This window comes from Nicotiana sylvestris, chromosome 2 (assembly GCF_000393655.2).
Source record: "Nicotiana sylvestris chromosome 2, ASM39365v2, whole genome shotgun sequence".
NCBI lineage: Eukaryota > Viridiplantae > Streptophyta > Magnoliopsida > Solanales > Solanaceae > Nicotiana > Nicotiana sylvestris.
Window position 1 is genome coordinate 144,907,441 of NC_091058.1, and position 17,903 is coordinate 144,925,343.

Here is a 17,903-nt window from a genome sequence, read left to right on the forward strand (position 1 = left end):
TTATATTAATTACCCATAAGATTTACACAATAGGATTGTGTCATAACCGTAGTTAATGTCTAGCTACTCATAGTAGAAATGGAAGAAAATAAAGAAGAAACACTATTAAAGCCATAATATAAATAAAATTCATAAACTATTATGTTTTTAACCCAAATTCATCACAAATTACCAAAGTGGTAAGCTACAATAGCTGCAGCTCAAAAAACTACCAAACTTGACCTAAAAAAGTGATTCCCGTCTATTTATAGTGGCCCAAAATTTGCTGATAAAAATACCCTTCGGGAGGTTCTGCGGCTGCAAAATTCCATATGCGGTCTGCACTTTGCTCTAGTCTGCAGGTTGAGGGATTCTACAGCAGCACAATTTGATCTACGGCTGCACTACAGCTCTACGGCCGAACAATTCCATGTGCGGTCCGAACTTCTGGCAAGGCTTCAGTCTTGGTCATTTTGTACACTCTCTGAACCTTTTGAATTCTTGTCAGTGCGACCATGTTCTGCAACAACACAAAATTGTGTGCGGTCCACACTTCTCTTCAATTAACCTGTGAGCTTCAACACCAGATGTGCGACTGCAGAGAGAATTCTGCGGTCCGCGCTTTCTTCTACGGACGCAGAAATACTTGTGCAGCCCGCACCTTTAGTCTGTTGCATCCCTTATTGCCTTATGATCTAGAACACTCTTTTTTGAGTTAGATTTATTCATTATAGTCCAAATCTTTAATATTCCTGTAATTTGCACGTTTTCATTAATTTTGGGAACATAAATCAACACTTCCGGACTAAAACTAAAGTAAGAAGGTACTAATAAGTGGTCAAAATCCACACTTATCAACTCCCTCAAACTTAAGTCTTTGTTTGTCCCCGAGCAAATAGATTAGTTCTCACCTCCTCAGAGTGAAAGGTCATTTCAAAGAGTCAATGGTAAGCCATTCATACTCAGTTGGGACCAACAATTACCCACATTACTCATTCATTATCAACAAGGTGACAAATCACATATCATTTACATATAATTCTATTGTGATAATGGAGCTTTAAGAATTGACTTTACTCATCAAGGACTCTTGTTCTATCATGTAGATCATGGTGGACTCTAAACTCTTCATCTTCTACCTTCTATTTACCAAGCTTACTTCAAAATCTAGCACTCAATCTTAAGATTAATGAAAGGTCCACTCTTCTCTCACAAAAGAATGTCACAAGTACGATGTTCGACCAAAACACTCACGCAAATGTACGCGATCTTTAAGTAATATAGTAATAAGTAAAGTATCGTTCCCACGAGGACTTATGATCAACTTATCGACTGAGGCAAACTCAAACAATTATCGATTCAAGCTAATTCATCATAAAATACATAAATAACCAATTTGCAATTTAACTAGTAATCAAACAATAATACAACGCAAAGTTACTACGCCACTTATGAAGTTTTCTTTTAACAATTAATAAAAGAGATATTCCAGGGTCATGGGCTTCCTAGAGATCATGCTACGCTTTTAGCTTAAAATTGATTTATTGAATTATCTGGGTTATTGATTATAGGGTTAATAATACCCACAAGAATCTGTCGATTTCTTACGCGCCTATTCAAGTTAAATTAATACCTATATTTCTATGGTATTAATATTAACTCAAATGCATTTACAAATCCTATTTCTCAACCAAATAAGGCAGTTAAGTATAGTTCTATCTTAATCGCGAATCTTTCACCCGATTACCAGGATCCAGATCTTGTTCTATTTGATTCTATATGCAATCAAGACTTTCCTTTTTCAAGTTTAACTCAAGGTTCGTAAATAGTATTTCACTGTTAGCTACGCAGTAAAATAATTAACACCAGAATCAAATAAACAACCCATAACGATAAATTCAAGATCATCAATTTAAACTTCAAACAACATAATCATCTAACACCCATGACCCTAGAATATTTGGGTTTTTAGCCACTCATATTCATACAGACATCAACAATATAAGTCTTAAACATAAAATAAATAGATACTAGAAGAACGTTTAGAAAAACTCTTTTGATCCTTGCTCCAAACTGTTGTCTCCTCTTGATTTTGATCCTCCAAGATGGATCTCCTCCTCATTTTCTCTCTCAAAATAGGTCTGCCCCTCCAATAATGGCTGCTTTACCCTTTTTAATCGTGTAAGAATGGGTTTTGACAATCACGCCCTTTTAAGACCAAAATAGAATAGTTCTGCGATTTTTACACATCCGCGGCGCCCACGTGGCGCCCCTTGCGATGCATACATGGATTGGACAGAGTCAGAATACAATTTAATGGAGCAGAACAAATTTTCGCTGGAAATGCACTGCCGCGGCGCCCCACGCGGTGCGACAGTGCAAATTTCTGTGCTGTTTCATTTTTCATTTGTTTTGCTATCCGGGCTAGCTTTGCGACCCCCGAACATGATCCCGACTTGATTTATTGAGCTTTTACTCAGCTTCAAAGCCCCAAATTAATCAAATCCATCCCAAATTTAATTCTTAAGTCAGAATCGCTTCCCACAAGGCATAAAGCATGAATTTAGTACAATTCATTATTATTTAAGCCCAAACCTTTGTAAAATGCAATAATTAAAGTATTGTTACAACGACTAAAACACGAGTTTTTAGCCTATGATCAACACCCCACACTTAAATCATTGCTCGTCCTCGAGCAATTAACATACATTTCACATAAGGACGACCTTTTTATCAAACAATTTCTCTAACAACATATGCTGACACTTAAGTACCAATTCATAATATTTCAACCTCAAGACATGACTCACAAGTGCCGCACATTTTTATAACTTGCTTACTTACTCTAACACAAAGGTCAAAACGTTTCCTTGCTTTTACAAATCATATGCCTTCCCACAACTAATATAGACTAGTTCCTCTCAACATAGTATTCACGAATATTTAGGAACTCAAAATAGGAAAAATTAACTCACTCTCAGAATTGAATTTCATGTGCAACAGATGACATACCATATGCTTGCCCCTAGTGTAATACTCTACTAATTGAGCTTATTCAATCAAGGATCAAATAGGACTTTAATTAGTTGTAATGCAGGCTGAGGAAGGGTGTGATAAATATAGAATGTAGTGGCTACACCTTTTTGAGCACTTCATACATACACCATTTCATTTCACAATTTCAGCATTACTCTTATGTTAAACCATCTCCAACCTTTTTGAGGTTTTACATAATAACAACAAATCCCATTCTCTTTAAGAACCATAAGCTAGGGGATGTTACTAATGAAAATCTATCCCCTATATATATATATTATTTTTATATAAACCAACAAATCTCTTATATATTCTATATATTCTAGCTCATGAGAGATAGAGGTTCAAACAACTGATATATTTACATAAATTGGTAAGGTTTGTAATATGGATGCCAAAGAAATAGGATTAACAGCTCAAAAGGTTTGACTAAGATATATACAACTAGGTGGGAACAATTATAAAACTGGTTTAACAAAGAAATGCCTATATCATCTCCTAAACTGAATAATGCTACTATTTCGCTTTGCAGAACACTTGAGGGCAAGTTCTAGATATCAACTGTTATGCACAAAATATGTCAACAATCCTCACTCACACTTTGGCACACAACTCATTCAAGCTTGGATATTTCTCGACTCTCTAGTCAAAGCAGTTAAGCATAGTTATAAATACACAATTTAAGGCACTTGCTTTAGAATCAAGAACTGAGATTGAGCATCACAAATAAGGTACATTCAACTTCTAAAGCATGTACATTTGAGGAGATTAACTCTATAAGTTAGGAACTTTTTATTCAATTGAACTAAAAAATTACACTATACCCGGTTCAAATACATCCTTGGAAAAGAACCGTGGCGTAAAGAAAAACCAAGGGGAAAATTTTAATTTAAATCAAAACTAGTATACATTAAGCTGAAATAAAACACAAGCACGATTTTTTTTTAATTTCGACTTCATTTCCCTCAAGAAAATCCATCGTCGGGAAAAAAGATCGAAATTAGTAACACTTACTACCTACAAACGCTATAATCTACCAAACCAAAAAGTTTAATAGTCTAAACAAAATCAAACAACCAAAAATACGAAAAATACAAAAGTAAGTACATTAAAATAGGGGCAAGTCACCCCACACTTAAAAACTTGCATTGTCCCTAATGCAAAAGATCAAAAATAGATCAGAAAAGAGACTCCCTGAGGCCCTTTGCCTAAGCATCTTATCCTCAAAGGTGCGCAAATATTCCTCGTCATCTGAGGGAATAGAGTTCACATCTTCTTCCGGTGGAAATTGTCCTTGCTGAGCCATTCCTAACCACTGTTGAGTGAAAGGAGATAGAGGGTGATCTTGTTGTAACTCTTCCAAGTTCACTTCCCCTATAGAAGCGCGAAGGCGCAGGTCAGCACATAATATCTGCAAAGTCTCTTCCACCCGGACAAACCTTTGATCGGTATTAAGTGCAGCTGTAGGCGGATCTATCACAGTCAAGACATTAAGCGCCCTGATAGGATATGTTACTTCTATCTTCTGATCATAGTGATACTCTTCTTCAATATAGTGCATCCGTAATAGGCGAGTGATCATACTTGAAAAGTGTAGGCGGCGTCCCCCAAAAGGTCTCACCTTTGACATGTGTTTCAACATAATTTTTTCAAGATCAACCTGTATTCCTGTTAAAAATGCATAAATCAAACAAACCTTTAGTTTTGATATGTCTGTATCACTTTGTGTCGGCATGATTTTGGCATTTATTATCTTCAAAATAACTCGTGCAGGACGCTGGAATGTTCCTTTTTTCATCTCCTTATGAAACTCATTTGAATCTCCAGTCCAAAAGGCAAAGGAATCTGCACCACATAGTTGCCTGCGAATGTCTAGGTAATCTGGTCTACGAAGGAACCTCTGAAACAGCTTATGTGAATGCTTAGTGAAACCCATTATTTGATTTATGACCTTTGAAGAAAATGGAATCACTCTGTTTCTGACCCTGACTTGATAACTTGCATCTAAATCGCCTCATGGTTGCCAATTGGCATAAAATTCTTGTACCAAGTTGATATTCACACTATCACCTTGGCGAAACAACCCTTCAAAACCTAAATCTCGAATGTTAGTATATATTGCATTATACTTACGAGCGAGCTTTGTTTCATCTATGGCAACTTCAGGAGTTGGTGGCACAGCAGGAACAAAGGATTGGAACCATTGTATTGTATGGGCTGGAATAGCCTTGATGCCATATTTGCACTCTGGCACCTCATCTGCATCAGGGTCAAATTGTTCCTCTTCCTCCTCAACTGGTGTCAGAGGTGGTGCCCTTCTACCTCCACATCAGCTAGTAGATGCAGCCTCATAGGCCAGCATTTGATATTTTGCTTGGACGCCGAGACATTATACCTACACAACATGATATATTAGCTAAAAAGACACAAATAATTTTAAGAGAAAGTGGATAAAATACCCCACACTTATGTTATTATCATGTTGATACTTAGCATGTATAACAGGGATTCAGACTACCCGATTCTTCAATTAAAATGATATAATGCTTATCGGCCTACCCAATCATTAGAGAGAATTACAACAATACTAAATAAAATCAAAATAAAAAACTAGGCTAGATTTTACAATCTAGATTAATATTAAACATGAACATAAAAAGAAATTAGTCTATTTTACAAAATTCAAAGTTATTATACAAAATATACTACATAGGCACATTAGCATGAATCTTACATCTCATTTTTACATAAAAAAGCGAAAAATCATGGTTTAGCCTAATGTTATAGTTGTTACCAATAATAACATCTCACAATGCAATTTATTTCTTATTTTGCAACATTACTCAATTTCATGTCATTTAGACATTTTAACAAACACATTGTAAACATGTCTTGTATTCTTAAAATTTTAACTTCAAATGAGGCATAATCACCATATCAACAACACAAATATGCCTCACATCACAACGTATAATATCACCACATCTTCACAATAATATTCAATACACAATTTTTCACTTTCTTACATGTATTTTCGGATTAGTATACCCCTCAACAATCTTCAACAAAAAACTCAACCCATATCACCTCAACACACCTTCAAATCCTCCATAACCACAAAGAGAATATACATTCTAAGTTTCTAATATTATTTTTAACAATATTAACAAAAGAAACTAAAATAAAGTTAAGAACACAATTCTTGCTAGGGTTTATACAAATATACTTGAAAATAAGAAAGAAATACAAAATGAAATACTACTAGATTGAAGGAAAAGAGAGAAGAGAATACTTACCTTGCAAAAAGAAGAAGGATTTAAGGATGGATTTTTGAGTGAAATTATTTGGTTGGGGTTTTTGGGTTTAGTCTTAGAGAAGAAGAGAGTTTTAGAAGGGAAATAATGAAATAAGCGGAAGGGGTTTCGGATTTTTAAGGGATTTATTTTAAAAAAAACTTTTTTTTAATTGAAACGCACTGTCGCATCGCGCCCCGTGGCACGGTAGTGCAAAAATCTTGGCTGCTCTAAAAATTTTGCATTCTACCTCGTCTGTGCAATTTTGCCTGGCGCAGTGTGTGGCACGACGCCCCATGCGATGCGGTAGGCTAATATTTTACAAAATTAGCCTATTTTTCGATTTTTAGCTCACAATTTACCCCTACATCATTGTACACTGATTTTATGCCAAATTCATACTTGCACCTGACTACAAACATTATAACATCTAAAATCTAATATTTCTAAACTACAATTAGAAGTTAATGATGTTAGTCATTGGGTTGCCTCCCAACAAGCACCTAATTTAACGTCGCGACACGACTCAACACTTCATCATACACCAACCAAATCTACCGAGGTCTTGTGACATTTAATATCACCACCCCAATAGTATTTTATTCGCTGCCCATTCACCAAGAAAGTACCACTTGAATTTATGTCCCGCAATTCAACTGTTCCATGAGGAGTCACACTTACCACAACGAAAGGGCCTGCCCAACGGGACTTAAGCTTTCCAGGAAAAAGCTTTAGCCTTGAATTAAACAAGAGAACTTCTTAACCCGGCTCAAACTCACGATGTTGGATGTGCTTATCATGCCACCTCTTGGTCTTTTCTTTATACAACTTGGCATTTTCATAAGCATGCAACCGAAACTCATCAAGTTCATTGAGTTGTAACAATCTTTTTTCACCGGCTAAATCCATATCCATATTTAGCTTTTTGATTGCCCAATAAGCTTTGTGTTCTAGCTCAACGGACAAATGACATGCCTTACCAAAAACCAACCTGCACGGAGAAGTACCTATTGGAGTCTTGTATGCAGCTCGGTAAGCCCACAATGCATCTTCTAACTTACGGGGCCAATCTTTTCTATTTGCACTCACTGTTTTCTCCAAAATCTGTTTTACCTCTCTGTTTGACACTTCAACTTAACCACTCGTTTGAGGGTGGTATGCAGTAGCAACCTTGTGTCTTACCCCATATTTTGCTAGCAAAAGTGTGTTCCTCCATCACTTATCAACACCCTTGGAGTTCCAAAGCGTGTGAAAATGTGCTTCTTTACGAAACTTACCACTACATTTGCATCATTAGTAGGAAGAGCAATGGCCTCAACCCACTTAGACACATAATCAACTGCAACCAAAATGTATCTGTGCCCATTAGAATATGGAAATGGTCCCATGAAATCAATTCCCCAGACATCAAAGAGCTCTACTACTAAAATATTTTGCAAGGGCATTTCGTTCCTTTTCATGATTGTACCTATTCTTTGACACCTGTCACAATTTTTAACAAAAGCATGTGTATCTTTAAACAATTTTGGCCAATAAAAACCTAATTGCAAAACCTTTTTTGCCATTCTGTCTTCACCATGGTGACCTCCATAAAGAGAAGCATGACAGTCATGAAATATTGCATTCATCTCCTCCTCAGGGACACACCTTCTTACTAATTGATCTGTGCATTGCTTGTATAGAAAAGGCTCGTCCCACATATAGAATCTCACGTCATGTAAAATCTTCTTCTATGATCAGCTGTGAATTCTGGTGGAGTCACCCCACTTGCAATAAAATTCACATAATCAGCATACCACGGGGTTTCATCCGAAGTGATGGCTAGCAAATGTTCGTCAGGAAATGTTTCTTTGATTGATTCTCCTTCAGTGACATGGCCTCGATTTTCCAACCCGGATAAGTGATCTGCAACCTGATTCTCTATCCCTTTTCAATCTCGAATCTCTAAATCAAATTCCTGCAAAAGAAGAACCCATCGAATTAACCTTGACTTGGCATCTTTCTTTGCAAATAAATACCTGATAGTTGAGTGATCTGTGTAAACTATGACTTTGGTTCCCACTAGATAGGACCTGAACTTATCAAATGCCCATACTACTGCGAGCAACTCTTTTTCAGTAACAGTGTAATTCATTTGAGATGGATTAAGAGTTCTGCTGGCATAATGAATGGAATAAAAGATTTTCTCCTTCCGCTGCCCCAAAACAACTCCAACTAGTACCTGCCACCAAAACATCGTGAAGGATTCAGTGGCTATATCACTTGCATGACAGATCAACTCAAATAGAAGTTTTCAATCTGGAGTAATGATAATTGGTGCAGTAACTAATCTTCTTTTCATCTCATCAAATGCTTTCAGACAAGCATCATCAAACTTGAATGATGTATCTTTCTCAAGAAGCCTGCACAAAAGAGATGAAATTTTTGAAAAATCTTTAATGAAACGACGATAAAAACCTGCATGGCCCAAGAAACTGCGAATGCCTCTAATTTATGTCGATGGAGGTAATTTTTCAATTGCTTCCACCTTTGCTTTATCTACCTGTAATCCATTCTTGGACACTTTGTGTCCTAGGACTATACCTTCTCTTACCATGAAATGGCATTCAGTACCAAATTTGTTTCTTCACACCTAGAAAGTACCTTCTCAAGATTCATTAAACATTCATCAAAAGAACATCCAAATATAGAAAAATCATCCATAAATACTTCCACAAATCTTTCAACCATATCAGTAAAAATAGCCATCATACACCTTTGAAAAGTCGCAAGTGCATTGCAAAGACCAAATGACATTCTTTTAAATGCATATGTCCCATAGGAACATGTAAATGTGGTCTTCTCTTGGTCCTCTAGGGCTATAACAATCTAATTATATCCCGAGTAGCCAACCAAAAAACAGTAGTATTCTTGCCCAGCTAATCTATCAAGCATTTGGTCAATAAAGGGGAGATGAAAATGGTCTTTCCGATTGGCATTATTTAATTTTCTATAATCTATGCAAATCCTCCACCCAGTAACAGTTCAAATGGGAATTAGATCATTGTTTCATTTGTCACTACAATCATTCCTCCGTTCTTTGGAACACATTGGACTGGACTTACCCATTTGCTATCAGAGATTGGAAATACAATACATGTATCAAGCCATTTAATCACTTATTTTCTTATGACCTCTTTCATGTTGGGATTTAGGCGGTGTTGTTGTTATATGCTCGGCTTGTGTCCTTCCTCCATGAGAATTTTATGTATGCAAAAAGCTGGACTAATACCTCTTATGTTAGACATTGTCCACCCAATTGCTCTTTTATGCTCACGTAGTACTCTCAGCAATTTTTCTTCCTGCAATTCAGACAAGTCAGAAGAAATAATAATAGGTAACGTATCAGAACTACCCAAATAAGTATAATGAAGGTGAGAAGGTAAAGGCTTTAGTTCCAATTTTGGAGCTTCTTCAATTGATGGCTTTGGAGAAGGACCATTTGGCCTATTCATAGGTTCAAAGGGATTTAAACCTTCCATATATTCACATGATGCATTCAAATATGCTTCATCTATTCAACCTCATCATTAATCTCCAAACTCTCAAACAACACGATTGCTTTCTCTAAAAAACCCTTCAAATATACACTTGGGCAATAAGTTTCTCATCCATCTCCATGACAGATATCATAGACAATTCTTTATAATGGCGAGGAAGTTGAATTGCTTTGTATACATTAAAAACAACTTCCTCATTGTTAACTCTCATGATCATTTTCCATTCTCTTACTTTAATTATAGCATCACCTGTAGCCAAGATAGGTCTTCCCAATACAATAGGAACTTTTTCATCTACTTTAAAATCCAAGATAATGAAATCAGCCGGGAAAATAAATTTCCCAATTTTCAGCAGCACATCTTCAATCACCCCTTCCGGGTAAGCTATGGACCTGTCTGCTAGTTGTAACATTACAGTGGTGGGTTTCGGAGCTCCCAAATCCAATTTTTTGTACAAAGACAATGTCATCAAATTTATGCTCGCTCCCAGATAACAAAGTGCATGGCCTACATCAATATTACCTATTCTCACAGGGATAGTAAAGCTGCCAGTATCCTTAAGCTTTTGAGGAAGCTTATTTTGGACCCTTGAAGTGCACACCTCAGTAAGTGCAACTGTTTCAAATTCAGTCAATCTCCTCTTGTTAGCCACAATATCTTTTATGTACTTGGCATACTTTAGAATTTCACGAATCGCATCTACCAACGGAATATTCAATTGAATCTGACTCAACATAGAGAGAAATTTGTTTAACATGCGATCATCATTGTTTTTCTGCAATCTTTGTGGAAAAGGTGGTGGTGGCCTTGGAACATTCACAGGCGCTGATTCATCAGACCTCTGCTTTGTTGTCCCACATAATAAATAGATTCAGGATTCGTTGGGCACATGTCACTCGTGTGATTGTCACCACACATTTCACAACAAATCGATACTTGTTGAACATGTTGCATTTGTTGTGTCTGGTTCATTGTCATTCTATTCATTTGATTTGCCAATTTTGCTATATCTGCTCTCATGGCGGAAAAGTCATCAACTTTAAGTAACCTTGTTGCTTTCTGTTTCATTGTTCTTCTTGGTTCTCCCTCACCTTGCCAATTATGATCATTAGCAGTGAAGTTGTTTAGCAGAAGTTGTATTTCACTATATGGTCTCGCCATGCAACTACCTCCACAAGCTGAATCAAGATTCATCTTTGAAGTCTCATCTAATCCATCAACAAAAGTATGGCCCAATACCTCATCAGTTGGACAATGATGTGGACAGTTTCGGAGTAGTTTCTTGTATCTTTCCCAATCTTGGTGAAGAGTCTCACCATACCATTATTGAAACCCAAGAATCTAGCTCCGCAAAGACTTTGTCTTTTTAGTGGGGAAAAACTTGATTAAGAATTTCTTTGCTAAGTCATCCCAAGTATGGATTGAATTAGCAGGCTCCTTCTGTAACGATTCTTTAGCTTCCCCCAACAATGAAAAAGGAAACAAGGTCAGCCTGATATAGTCCTTGGAAACATTTGGATAGTTGTAAGTATCCGTGATTTCCAAAATATTCTGAATGTGCCTCTGCGAGTCTTCATGAGATAGACCTACATATTGCCCAGTGGACTGAATCAGTTGTACCATGTACTGTTTAAGCTCAAAGTGACCAGTGATATTAGGTTTCACAATAACTTAAGTCATATTAGCAAGATTTGGCCTTACAACTTCTATCACCGGACACCCTCCATTTTCACTGTTGGTTGTGGATGAATTAAAATGTCCAACTCTCTTTCTATTTTGTATCTAGCTTCCAACTCCTTCCTCGCTCTATGAAGTGTTCTTCAATTTCAGGATCAAGATGGAAGAGATTGCTTGTGCTTCTACTCCTCCGTATTCAAGAGAAGAGCCTGCGTGACACAAACAAAGTGAACTGAAAATTAATGCTTAAACCAATAGCTGATAAAAGCTTAACTCAGTCAAGTAGATAATTTCTAAGTCCCCGGCAACGACGCCAAAAACTTGTTGCGACCAAAATACTCACGCAAGTGTACGCGATCTTTAAGTAATATAGTAATAAGTAAAGTATCGTTCCCACGAGGACTTATGATCAACTTAGCGACTAATGCAAACTCAAACAATTATCGATTCAAGCCAATTTATCACAAAATACATAAATAACCAATTTGTAATTTAACTAGTAATCAAACAATAATACAATGCAAAGTTACTACGCCACTTATGAAGTTTTCTTTTAACAATTAATAAAAGAGATATTCCAGGGTCATGGACTTGCTAGAGATCATGCTACGCTTTTAGCTTAAAATGATTTATTGAATTATCTGGGTTATTGATTATAGGGTTAATAATACCCATAAGAATTTGTCGATTTCTTATGCGCCTATTCAAGTTAAATTAATACCTATATTTCTATGGTATTAATATTAACTCAAATGTATTTACAAATCCTATTTCTCAACCAAACAAGGCAGTTAAGTATAGTTGTATCTTAATCGCGAATCTTTCACCCGATGCCCAGGATCCAGATCATGTTCTATTAGATTCTATATGCAATCAAAAATTTCCTTTTTCAAGTTTAACTCAAGATTCGTAAATAGTATTTCACTGTTAGCTATGCGGTAAAATAATTAACAGCAGAATCAAATAAACAACCCATAACGATAAATTCAAGACCATCAATTTAAACTTCAAACAACATAATCATCTAACACCCATGACCCCAGATATTTGGGTTTTTAGCCACTCATATTCATACAAACATCAACAATATAAGTCTTAAACATAAAATAAATAGATACTAGAAGAAAGTTTAGAAAAACTCTTTTAATCCTTGCTCCAAAGTGTTGTCTCCTCTTGATTTTGATCCTCTAAGATGGATCTCCTCCTCTTTTTCTCTCTCAAAACAGGTCTGCCCCTCCTATAATGGCCGATTTACCCTTTTTAATCGTGTAAGAATGAGTTTTGACAATCATGCCCTTTTAAGACCAAAATAGAATAGTTCTGCAATTTTTACACGTCTGTGGCGCCCCATGCGGCGCCCCGTGTGACGCGTACATAGATTGGACAGAGGTAGAATACAATTTAATGGAGCAGAACAAATTTTCGCTGGAAATGCACTGCCGCGGCGCCCCACGCGACGCGGCAGTGCAAATTTTTGCGCTGCTTATTTTTTCATTTGTTTTGCTATCCGAGCTTGCTTTGCGACCCCCGAACACGATCCCGACTTGATTTATTTAGCTTTTACTCAGACTTCAAAGCCCCAAATTAATCAAATTCATCCCAAATTTAATTCTTAAGTCGGAATTGCTTCCTACAAGGCATAAAGCATGAATTTAGTATAATTCATTATTATTTAAACTCAAACCTTTGTAAAATGCAATAATTAAAGTGTTGTTACAACGACTAAAACACGAGTTTTAGCCTATGATCATACGACTTTATGTATCAGAGGCTTGCCCTTCATGTAAATCGCCACTAATGTTAGCTCCCTCGGTTCAAAATAAAGTAGGACTTCTTTCAGTTTATATTAAAGGCCTTTGTATTGGGGTAGGATACCATATGGGTAAGTGGTTACACCTTTTCTTAAGCACTCCACATTTGTTTGGCTCACATTTACCAATTCTTAGAGGTATTCTCTTTTTCTTGGGGGTTAGTTAGACTTGACATCACTCTTTCTTGCTTATTTCATTCTTTTTATCCCTTGATGCTCATGTTAGGGATAATTACCTCCTTTTGATTCTATCAAACCTTCCTTTTATTCTCTTTCTTGCATGTTTTTTTGTTCTTTTTTTTTTCTTTTCTTGCCTTCTCTTTTCATAGAGATCATTTCTTTTCTCTTTTTTGTACCTTGATACCTCTTTCAATTTCCTCAACTCTTCCCCCAAACTTATGCCTTAAGCCATTTATTTAACAAGAGTATTTAGGAAGGTATGTGTTCCAAGAGAGGATCATGACAAACAGATAAAGGCTTATATCATGGTTATCAAATGAGAAAGGCTAGAGGATCAAAAGAGCTTGACTAGGAATAACAACATTGGTTGGCAATAGAAAGATCAAACGGACCAAGAAAAGCCTACAATCATTTCCCAAACCAAGCAAAACTTAAGATTTTGCCTTGAAGCACATTCGGGGAATGTTCTAGACCGTTCGCACGAGTACTTGGACTAGCAAGGAATCACCTCACCCCTCATGCAAGCAGACCATAAACGAGGATAGAATCGAGAGCCTGCAACAACCACAATCGAGTGAAAGATCACTATGGTCCAATAAACCACTCAATGATTACCAAAGTCAACTCAAGAGTCTCAAAGTCACTAACTAGTGCTATTTTTCTTTCAAAAACCTTGCTTCAAACCATAAGCATGTTGTTAAGTGTGTTTCTACCAAATGAAGCATGAATAACTCTTTTTTGAAAATTACTTGATTAGGCGTTTTATTCATTACTGTTACTATTATTATTACCTAAACACAAAAAAGGATTCATTTCTTTAAGAAAGTTGTCATACCATCCATCCTCGAGACAAGTCACCCGGTTCATACAAAACTACCTTTGGAAAGAACCGTGACATTAAGAAAACCAGAGGCTTATTTTCCATACTACTACGAAAAACATAAAAGGAAACTACTAACAAAACAAAAACTAAAGTGGAAAATTAAAGAAGCTAATGAACAATAGCTACTAAAACTAAATAAACTAAAAATAAGAAAAGAAACAGAATCATCCAACTATTACGGTCCAAATATATCCAAAATGTGTTAATAAAATAAACTCCAACCTCCCCCCCCCTCCCGAATAAAAGTAAGTAAAAATAAGAGTGAAAAGAGAGAGGGCAAAGAAAAATCCCTAAGCATCCTTGGACATCTCATTGTCCCCAGCAACATCATCTCACGTTGAGTCAACCAACTATATCTAAACATCATATCTAGGAGTGGCAAACATCATACGCGCTGCCTCAGCAGTGTCAGCAGCAAGGAATGGCTCATCGGACTGGGTAATTATGCAGCCGGTACAGATGGTGCAGATGGATCTGGGGTGGATCGGTCTGGGTCAAGTAACACGTCAAATGACAAATCCCCTGCCGTCACAAGTCAGTTCACCCCTTTCCTAAGCTTATCAATTGATATCTTGCTTGCTTGAGACTTCCTCATCTTCTTCATTCCTTGGTCAACTCGTTAATAACCGACCCGTGATGTACCAGAGTATCCATGATCATCTTCTGGTTGTCCAGAAACTTGTGCAGCTTATCATCAAGATCAGTGGAGACCTGTGGTGCTTGTGTAGATGACTGCACTGCAATAGTACTAGATATCCCAAACAGCTTTGAAGTAGCTGTTTGTATCTAGTTGTTAAGATTCACCAATGTCTGGGAGACTCGCAGAGAAGATAATGGAGATGTAGGCATGGGTACCGGCCTCAGAGCTGTAGTAGGGACTACCACTGGCATCTCATCAGACTGGCCTATGGTGGTAGAAGGCTGATCTCTCTTCTTTAGGTTGGTCGAATCCATCAATGAGTACCAGTCAAATGTCTTCTTCTGCTTCACCTTTGTATCATATGATCTTGGATCTACCTTTGCATCAGTAAGGTACTCTGTAATAGTGTTGGGATAAGGGTAGTCCATGTTGGTCTACTGTTCTACCAATGAAATGTTGGCCGACATTACAACACACATATTAATTGGGTACTCAACCATGATAAAAGCCATTAGAACAACACGTGGAATAGGCAGATGAGTCTCATTCTGGCATGGATCAAGTCTGCTACACATAACAGTCTGCCAACCCTTTGCTTCAAAGCTCAATATGTTCCGCTAAATGGGAACCCCAGTAGTGATCCATGGTGGTGGTGGCCCCGGTGGTTCTATGGTCTAGACTAGCCATGGTTGGACTTCTTCTTTCATATCACACTTCTCTAGGTACCCTTTCAGCTCTAAGTCCTCAAATCCCAAGTACGCATTTAGCGTGTGCTGATCAAACCTCACCTTGAGGTTGCGTACTTTGGTCACCTTTGTCCTCTTCTTGATGTGAGAAATATTGGCGTAGAACTCTCGGACAAGGTACTCCTTTGCATCTACCACTCTCTCAGTGAACAACATCCAACCCTTCCTCACTCTGAACTATCTCAGCACTACAGGGTTGTATGTCTTTAGATCTTTCAACAAAAACTGCCTCTTAAGGATCAAAGATCCCGTGGGCCACCACAATCGGAAGTCAGTAAAGGCAGCCAAGCGAACTAATTTGTATTCTCATATCTCCTTCTTCTTTGATATCTCCACACCAATTGATGTATCCTCTCTCCCTCTAACGTCATCAGGGATATCCTGTACAGTCTGCACATCTGTGTCTATAGCAGTTGCTGGCTTAGAAGTTCGGCTAGCACTTTTCGAACCTCAGAAGTGCTGTGAGATGAAGAGGCCTCATCCATGGGCTTAGATCTCCCCTGTGGCCTAGACCATGTAACTGCCTACTCCCCTGGAATAAAGGTGGAGTTGCCCTTAGAAGCTTCCCTAGACATGACATATGAGCTAGACTCGGAGAGGTCTGCACCCCTCCCTCTGCCTGTAGTGGCCTTCTTCCTTATAGTTTTGGGCTGGCTAAGGGGCAAGTTACCTCTATCTTGACCCAAAGAAGAATCACATCTGTCGTTTGTAGTTTCTCCGTGGCCGCATGATGGAACTATTTTCTGTATCAAAGCAAAGAGGATTGTTAGTTGCAAGATATCATTCAACACATTTAAGACTTATGTAGGAAAGGGAGAACATTGTGGACACAATGGGGTTACTATGGAAACAACATGCTGCAGCTATGGGGAACTACGGTCCGCATATTTTTTATGTTCGGCAGCAGACAAGGAGTGCGGACCACATAATTGCAAGTGCGGTCGCACTTCTGACAAGTAAACTTCATAGGCTCAGAATCCTCTTCTCTAAAGACAGTGCAAAGGCTATTTTGCAGCTGCAGAATGCATCTGCGGTCCACACATTTATCAGTGTGGTCTACACATATAAGTCTCAAGAGGTAGACCTCTGATGGACTTAAGTGCGGCCACTCTCAGATTTTTGCGGTCCGCACAATTAAAGTACAGTCGCAGAAGCACTTTCCTTCACCAGGTTGCCAAAAACACAAAACTACGGATCGCACAAATTCATGTGGAGCCGCATATTTCAAATTTTTTGAATAGACAGTCATTTTTGTACTTAGATTTTGCAATTACTTGAACAAATTGGTATGGAAACATGGTATAAACATGAAACGTCACTAACCTTACACCATAGAGCATGTATTATCAACTACCCGGTACAGATTTACCCCTCATGGACACCTGGATGAACTCTAATAATAGATGGCCTAAAAAGAAACTAAAATTTCAAGAATTCAAGTAACACAAAAATTTAACATGAAATGAAGCATACCAGATAGAGTGAGTGCAATGAGTGTGTAAGCACTGGTAGGTGTGTGTGGAGGACAGTGAAAATATCTTAGGAAAACTTGCAGAGTAACAGTGATTGTGAGGAGAGTGAAAAGTGTAAAACGAACACAAAGGTTCTATTTATACTAAGAGTCATAAGAGGGAAAAGTAGTCGAGTGCAGCCGCACAATTCCATGTGCGGTCCGCACTCTTTCACCTGGGTCTGCCTTCTCTGAGCCTCATGTGCGGTCCGCACATTTTTGCCGCACAAATCGCCTTGTAGCCACAGATTAGGCCCACACTGACAAACTTAAAACTTCATAGAGTTTACATTTTCACACTTTGGCAAGCTTACAATTGTGTGGTCTACATGTGGAATGTGCGGCCGTGAATGTACTTTTGTTATGGCACATAGAATTATGCGGTCCGCACAAATACAGTGTGGTCTGCAGTTCCTTCAACACTTAGCCATTTTTTAGTCCACCCTTCTTGCAAGTCACACTCAACCCTATAGCACACTTCAAATCAAGTTAGAACACATAGAACATATAATTACAAAAGAAAAAGGAAAAGAACATGGGTTGCCTCCCACGAAGCGCCTGATTAAATGTCGCGATATGACGTAATATCAAAACACCCTCAAGTGAAGTA